Below are 8118 nucleotides of genomic sequence, written 5' to 3'. Positions count from 1 at the left end.
CACACACACACACACACACACACACACATACACACATACACACACATACAGTTTTAACATAATATCACTGATCTGTCTTCATTACTTGTTAAAAATAATCACTAGCTGCATTTTCTGCTTCTTTCGTTCTCGATCACTAATATATTAAGGTCCTGAAACTAGTGTATTCCTGGAAAGCAGATTTGTCCTTATTTCTGAATGTCAAGTATCTAGCCCAGTGGTTAGTACAGGAATTAGCAGATGTCCATAACCTAACTCCCCACGCTCTGTACCTATTCAAAAACAAAGAAGTTCAGCCTGTGTACTGGAGGACCTCAGCTGGATAGCTTCAGACTATGGACCAAAAGAGCAACCTTCATTCAATCACACAACAGACTTATTATAAATTAATCAGGCATTGATGCATAGGCAGAAGGGAGGCACAATGGGGAAATTATAACAAGCTAGGTGCTGGGTACGCAGGTACAGGTGTTGTTTATAAGACTCTTTTACCTCTGAACATTTGAAAACTTTTAATTAAAAAATATAGTAAGGAAAAGAAGCCTACCATATGCTAGTTGTTGAATGTGATAAGGAAACAAAGATTAGATAGAGACAGATTATAAAACCTGAATTTATACATCAGATGACCTGGTTTACAAGACTACAGCTAAAAAGCAAACAAAATATTTAACATACAAATTTTGAACAGATCTCATGAAAATAAACAGCAATGTTTTGAGGAGGAAGCAGCAGGTGGCAGGGGATGGGAAGGACCCTGGAATGGTAAGAATTAATGGGTCAGGCAGGAGGGCCACACAGCTTTTGCAAACAAGCGCTGGACTGAGGTGGTGGTCTCAGTCAGAAAGGTGAATGTTGTAATTGATGCACATTTTAGAGATAGAAAGTTAACAGGTTTTGCTGATGCAGTAAGTCCATTGAACTCACACACATACATACACGCATGCACACACACACGCACAGGCATAGTGACATAGGCTTGTAGTTCTAGCATTTAGGAGATGAAGATAGAAGGGCTACAAGTTTGAAGCCAATGGGGATTCAAAGAGAAAGCTTTATAAAGAAAAACTTTTAACCCACCCAAAGGAAAGTTCTTCTTCACTTTGGGAAGCTATTTCCAGAACTGACTGTGAAGAGAGTACAGGGTCTTTTATAACGATTGAAGAATAGGAGCTGAAGAGATGGCTCAGTGGTTAACAGCAATGGCTGCTCTTGCAGAGGACCAGAGTTCCCAGCACCCACATAGTGTCTAACAATCAGCTGTAACTCCAGTTCCAGAGGATCCAATGCCCTCTTCTGGCCTCTGTGGGTATTGTACACATGTGGTGCACTTAACTACATGCAAGTAAAACCCTCATACATGTAAAATAACAATAAAGAAATCGATTTTTTTTAAAGATTGAATGGCAAATAAGTAAATAATTTAAAAATTAAAATTACACTTTTCACTCTACTTTTCTGGTTTTTAGAGTCACTGTATCTCCTTGAAGGTCGTTATGCATGTGCTTAGAAGAAAAGTTTCAATTTTCCATCATGAAACAGGATAATTCTCTACGTGCTTTGCATTATCAAAACTAAAATACTAATAGCATGGTAGCTCTTGGGATTAAATTATTCTAGCACTAGGACTGATGAGATGGTACAGTGGGTAAAGGCACTTGCCACCAAGCCTGATTGTAGTGTTTACCATTACGCCAACATCATAATCATCTGAACAAATAGACTGACTCTCAAGTTTTTGTTTTTTTGTTTTGGGGGTTTTTTTCAGTCTTTTTGAGACAGGGTCTCCCTGTAGCCCCAGCTGCCCTGGAACTCACTATGTAGACCAGGCTGGCCTTGAACTCACAGAGATCTGTCTGCCTCTGCCTCCCAAGTGCTGGGATTAAAGGCATGCGCCACCATGCCCAGACCTAAATAAAATCTTTTTAAAGTCCTTAGTCCAGATTATATCCATTAATAAAAATCATTCCTACACCTGAGGACCTGAGTTCCATTCCCAGGACCCACATAGCGGAAGGAGAAAATCAACCCCCACAAGTTGTCCTCTGACCTACACACACACACACAAATAAGTGTCACAAATAAATGAAATAAAAATATTTTTTAATTATTGTAGCTCTCATTGGCGAGTTTAAATAAGCTCCATGAACAAATCGCGGGGTTGGGGTTCTCTTTGGCTTACCCCTGAACTGTCATGCAGATGATAGTAAAAGCAGAGGCACTGCTAAGGCTTCCTGGTGGGCTGTGGTAAGGCTTCCTGGTGGGCTGGAAGACCCACTTTTTAGTTTTAATTATTACTCATAAATAACAGGAAATAGGAGGCAGGAGTTCTAAAATAAAAATTAGCTTTACAGCGGTGACAGAGCTTATTCTTGGAGCTTTCTTCTGAGCCATTGTAAGCAGACCAGATATATCCCATTGATGATATTCACACTTCTAGTGTCTTCTATATGAATTGATAATTTAAGTTGCTCATTTTATTATTACATTTCTGGTTTTTGCTAATGGAAAGTGCTGAGGTAGCACTTTGGCCCAGATGTCTGATTGGAGAAGCATCTCCATAGACTGCAAAATAGGATGCACCATGTGATCCACCCAAACACGGACTCTGCCTGGAACACCCACACCACACCTGAGGCAGGTGGATTTCCCAGATGGCACAATCCACCATGTCACAGAGCATCCATATATGCATGCTTGAATTTCTATAAAACCAGGAAAAGAGGACCAGGGGAAGAAGGGAGACCAGGGGGAGAGGGTAGGGCAGACAAGGGGAGACCAGGGGAGAGGGTAGGGCAGACAAGGGGGAGACCAAGGGAGAGGGTAGGGCAGACAAGGTGGAGAAGGGTCAAGGAAAGAGACAGTGAAAAGGAAGGTAGAAAGCACAAAAAGGGAAAGAAATGCTCCCTTTTTGTTTTCTAAGTTTAAAATGAGAAGGTCTCCTAAGTGTCAAAAGACAAAACTCACAACAAATTTAGTTTAAAGCTCTAACTGGATTTTATCACTGATTCTAGAACTGAACAACACCGTACTTTATAAAGCACAGTAGGTATTCCATTGAGCTGAAAGGAGAAGGTAGATTTTAAGGGTAGATAAGGACTGAAGACAGTAGAAATAAGAACAAAAAGCAGGCAGACTTTCAGTGCAGTTTTCCTTATAGAGCAGAAACAGAAGGGACTCCCTTGCATGCCAACTCAGGAAAGCTGAGCCCCTTCAACTAGGGTGCTGTGAATCTCTTGAGTTCATATTTTGGTTTACTTTTAAACTGACCCATTTTAAAGTTCATTCTGATTAATGACACCTAGCAAAAGCAACTCCATACTGGTCTGATCTGACTTGTGGAGGCCTAGCACAGGAGCTTAGTCTAAAACAACAGCCTCCCATGACCTTCTTGAACCAATGCAAACCACAATTCTCTGACCTCATTTCTCAAAGAACTTCCCTGAAGTCATATATTTTTCCCTAACATAAGCCATAACTAAATGTTTTACATCCTTGTCTATATTAATATTTCAGTTTCTTTTGCTAAAATTATTCACTTCCCCCTTCCCAAATTAAAATAAATCTGACAATCATCCTGAGTTGGGATTAGGCCCCTTCCCACTGTCAGAGAGCTCCCACCTACCCTACATGTGTAGCCTTCACTACAAAGAAGCTTCTTTTTACAATAGATGGAGAATGTTATAAAGTTCCACAACTGGTCAAACACAGAAAATAAGTGTCTGTGAGGTGCCCAGCCTGGTGACACATCTACAATGCAACCTCTCCACCTAAGGTTCAGGGACGATAGCTACAGGGGTAAGAAAGAATATTAATCTTTCAACTCTTCCCTGAGAAACTTTCTCATGCAACAAATGGTAATTAACCCAGAGAGCCACAACTGACCAAAGTGTAGAGGATAAGAGACTGCAGAGCGCTTATCCCTAAATAGGACACCTATATCAAACTTCTACCACCTAAGGCTCAGGGATCATTGCAGAAGAGGGAACAGACAGATTGTAAGAGCCAGCAGAGGTAGATGACCACAATGAAGCAGAGTTTTCTAGACAGCTGGGCAGTTACTCATGTGACTTCACAGAAATAGTAAGCATAGGATTCATGAACACTCAAGCCAGACAAAATCCCAGCATAGAAGTGGGGAAGTGGAGAAAAAGCCTCAACCTCAGCTGAGGAACTATTGGCAACTGATAACTACTGGGAGAGGGAATATTGGTTTTCTCTAAGGATGCGACTCTAGACAGGCTGACCAGGCTCCAGCGGATGGGTGTGCACCAAAGGGGACACAAGCTCGACTTTATAGGCCTTGACATATATGACAGAGTACTTGAAATCCAGTGGACGAGGTTGGGGAAGAGCTATAAGAAGAGAGGGAGTCTAAATATGATCAAAATTTGTTATATGAAATTCACAAAAACTCAATTAGAATTATTTTTTAAATAAATAATAAATCCGAGTAAGCAGACAGATGATCCCTCCATTTTGCAATGGGTCTTGTTTTCCTTCCTCTGTGACTTGTCTGGTAAGGTTCCCATTGCCTCATCCCATCCCTAGCCTCACCCCATCACTAGTTTTAGAAGTTCATCAACCTCAGGTAGAAATACGGGAAGGGTGTGAAGTCATGTTCAGAGGTTCTTCCAACTTAGAAAGTCTGTTCTTTGAAATTCTAGTGACTCCCAACATTCAGCTTTCTGTGGCCTTTCCTAGGTGTCAGAACTGAACCTTCCCTGAAATGCAGGGCTTCTGTGACTCTGGTTCTACTATTGGTGGGGGAAGGAGATATAACATAGTTATAAATGAAAAAGATCGTAACTTTTTAAAAGGAGGCTTCCAGCTTGAACCAAACATGTGGCCCACATGCATTCACCAGAAGTTTCTGTATGGATGGACACTTTGGATCAAGTCCTAAAAACCAAAACAGAAAAAGACAAGTGATTCCTTGAGAAGAGAAAACCAAACTTCAGCGAAAACATTAAAACATCCTGTTTATTAAAAGGGGAAATGCCACTGTGTCACAAATACTCAGAGATGTATACACACTGAGGAAACTTCATGGGGTTCTGTATAAAAAGAAAAATATTACAAGGCCATTTGAGGATCAGATTGGAGTTCTTTTCAAAGAAGTTAGGTGTTCTCAATTCACGTTTACCTCCCAGAATGAGAATGTGCTGGGTATGATTGAATTAGATATTGAGAAATCCATGTCTGTAAAAGATATTAAGAATAGTAAATGATACCGCCATAGTAGTGCCCACCTTTAATCCCAGCACTTGGAAGGAGGCAAGGGCAGGTGGATCTCTGTGAGATGGAGGCAAGCCTGGTCTACATAGTGAGTTCCAGGCCATCTGAGACTGCAGGGTGACTCTGTCTCAAAAAATAAAAAATTAAATTAAGCAAAAAGTAAATGCCTTATGGAACTAAAATCCTTATTAATATTTTCTGGTGATGATTTTGATGTAACAGAAGATTATAAAGGACTAAAACAACTTCTCATTGATTTCTTCAGAGGCCCCACAGTGTCAAATGTCCAGCTGGCTGGATTAGAATATGTTCCACACTTCATTGCATTCAACAGGAAGGGTTGCTTTCAAAGCTATGAATTGCTGTTGAAGATATCTGCTTACAAAATGCCATGGATTGAACTGGAAGAGATGGGACCTTCAGTGTATTTTTTTTCTGAGGAGGCCATACCTAGCATCAGATAACCTCATGAATTATCTATGAAAATGCTAAAAGCTCTCAAGTCAAACAAAAGGAAGACTATTGCTAATTCTTTCAGTACAACTTTCAGAAGGGTTCATGTACAGAAGCAAGTGGAAGCAAACTACAGACCAGGAAAATGCAAGCGTTGAAGAAGTGACCTGCAGAGAACATTCCAGAAAACCAAGAGAAAAAAAGACATAGGGAATTTTTTAAATGGGCAGAACTTAGCCAACAACCATAGTTTTCTTGTAATCTGTTCACTAAAGAGAATTGTCCTTCTTCACTATGCTTGATTTTCTTAAAGATTTTATATTTTTTTGTTTGAGGTTTCTTTGGAGGGATCTAGGGTGAGTAAGATCTCACACTATATGTAACTCAGACTGTCCTCAAACTTGGGCAGACCTGTCTCAACCTTCCAAATGCTGGTATTATAGGCATGTACCATCATACCCAAATAACTGTACATTTTTTTGTCTTTTTTGAGACAGGGTCTCCTTATAGCCCCAGCTGTCCTAGAACTTACTATGTAGACCAGGCTGGCCTCAAACTCACAAAGATCCACCTGCCTCTGCCTCCCAAGTGCTGAGATTAAAGGCATGCACCACCATGCCTGGCTAATTGTACATTTTTATAACACTAACACATGACATACTTAATTTTTAAAATTTAGCATTCATAGTATGTGGGGGGTGTATGCATACTTTAGAATGTGTGTAGAGGTCAGAGGACAACTTTGTGGAGTCAGTTCTCTCCTTCTGTCTTTACATGGTTTCCAGGGATTAAACTCTGGTTGTCAGACTTGTGCATTATTGCATTTTTTATGAAATGTAATTAACTCACAGTCTTAAATGTGTTACTTTTCTATATTGTTGGATCCCAGTGTACCATTTTCTCCCTGATGAGATAGCTCCTCCCCCACCCCCAAATTCTTCTCTTTCCAGGTGGTAAGAATGAGCAAGGACCTTCACAGCCATGGGTGTTTTTTTTTTTTTAAAAAAATAGACTGTAAGAGCTGAGGAGGGGTGGAGATGGATGACCACCAGGCAACAGAGTTTTTCAGGCAGCTGGGAACTTGCTTATATGAACTTACAGCAATGCTGAAACCATGCACAAGCCCCATACAAACTCAACCCAGACAAAAACCCAGACTAGAACTGGGTAAATGAGTAAGAAGCCCCACCTTAGCTGAGAAACTATTGGTATATGATCACTGCTAGGTGAGGGAGAATTGGTCTTCTTTAAAGGAGTGATGCTAAATAGCTTGACCAGGCTCCAGTGGATGAATTCACATGAAGGAATATCTGGGAACACAAACTTGACTCAATAGGCCTTAATATACATGACAGAATGCATGAAATACAGTGGGGGGCTACTGGGGGTGCAGATAGGGGAGGCAGAGTCTAAATATGATTAAGAAGTATTATATGAAATGCACACAAAAAAACAATTTTTAAAAGTCTGTTTAAGGTGATGCTGTACACAGGAACTTCTGACAATGACATTAAAAGAAACGGAGCCTAGAAGTATGAACACACAAGCAAAGCTTTAATGGGGGAGGGGCTTTTCCTTAGGAAGAGGGCTTACCACACACAGAAATCAGACTGCCCCTGAACAAAGAAAGGGTTGGAAATGGAGAGATGAATCACTGGTTAAGAGCACGCACTGCTCTCTTAGGGGACCCAAGTTTGGTGTCCAGCACTCACATCCCACAACAGGCAGCTCGCAAATGCCCATAATTCCAGCTCCAGGGGATCTGACACTTTTCTGGACTCCATAGACACCTGCACTAGCATGTGCACATACCCACATACAGACACATACATATACATATAATTCAAAATAAATCTTTTAAAACAAAGAAGGAAAGGGGAAGCCATAACTGGTTGTTGGGGTGGGCTATGGAATGGTAATTTCTACTGGCCATAGGAGTGATATTTTTAAAGAAGCTGCTGCTTTATGCAAGGTATGGATCGGTGGCCAGTTTGTCCTTCAACACATGATGGTACCACTGTGTCCTCACAGTACAGAGTAAACTTCACCTTTATGGGTGATCTGATCTTCATGGTTGAGCTGGTCCCTATTACAGGAGTAGGAGTTAAGGAAAGACACACTTATCAAAAGAGGGAAAGACAACACGCATTGTTGAAACACTGGGGGGATGGGGGTAGGGAAGACAGGTATCATATTTTCAGTAGGTAACAAATTGTAGATTAAAGCCCAAGAGTTCACTTGTCCTTTATGTCCTGTGATGGTTCCTGTTTCACACTTACTGGAAATGGGGCAGGAAAGTCATAAAAAACAGTAAGGACTCAGGAACTATACACACACTCAATATGAACAATCTAGAAAGTTTATACCATAGCCCAATATATATTTACACTTGATCTTTAGTTTTGTCTTATAATTTTGTCAGAAGTC

At 40.6% G+C, this 8118-nt stretch overlaps 1 pseudogene; it reads left to right on the top strand.

Moving 5' to 3' along the window:
* The first annotated feature begins 4985 nt into the window (after positions 1-4985).
* LOC103739747 lies at positions 4986-5887 on the top strand (annotated as a pseudogene).
* Positions 5888-8118: the final 2231 nt, after the last annotated feature.

This window comes from Nannospalax galili, unplaced genomic scaffold (assembly GCF_000622305.1).
Source record: "Nannospalax galili isolate Female #2095 unplaced genomic scaffold, S.galili_v1.0 scaffold379, whole genome shotgun sequence".
Taxonomy (NCBI): Eukaryota; Metazoa; Chordata; class Mammalia; order Rodentia; family Spalacidae; genus Nannospalax; species Nannospalax galili.
This window is presented reverse-complemented; position numbering and strand designations above follow the sequence as displayed.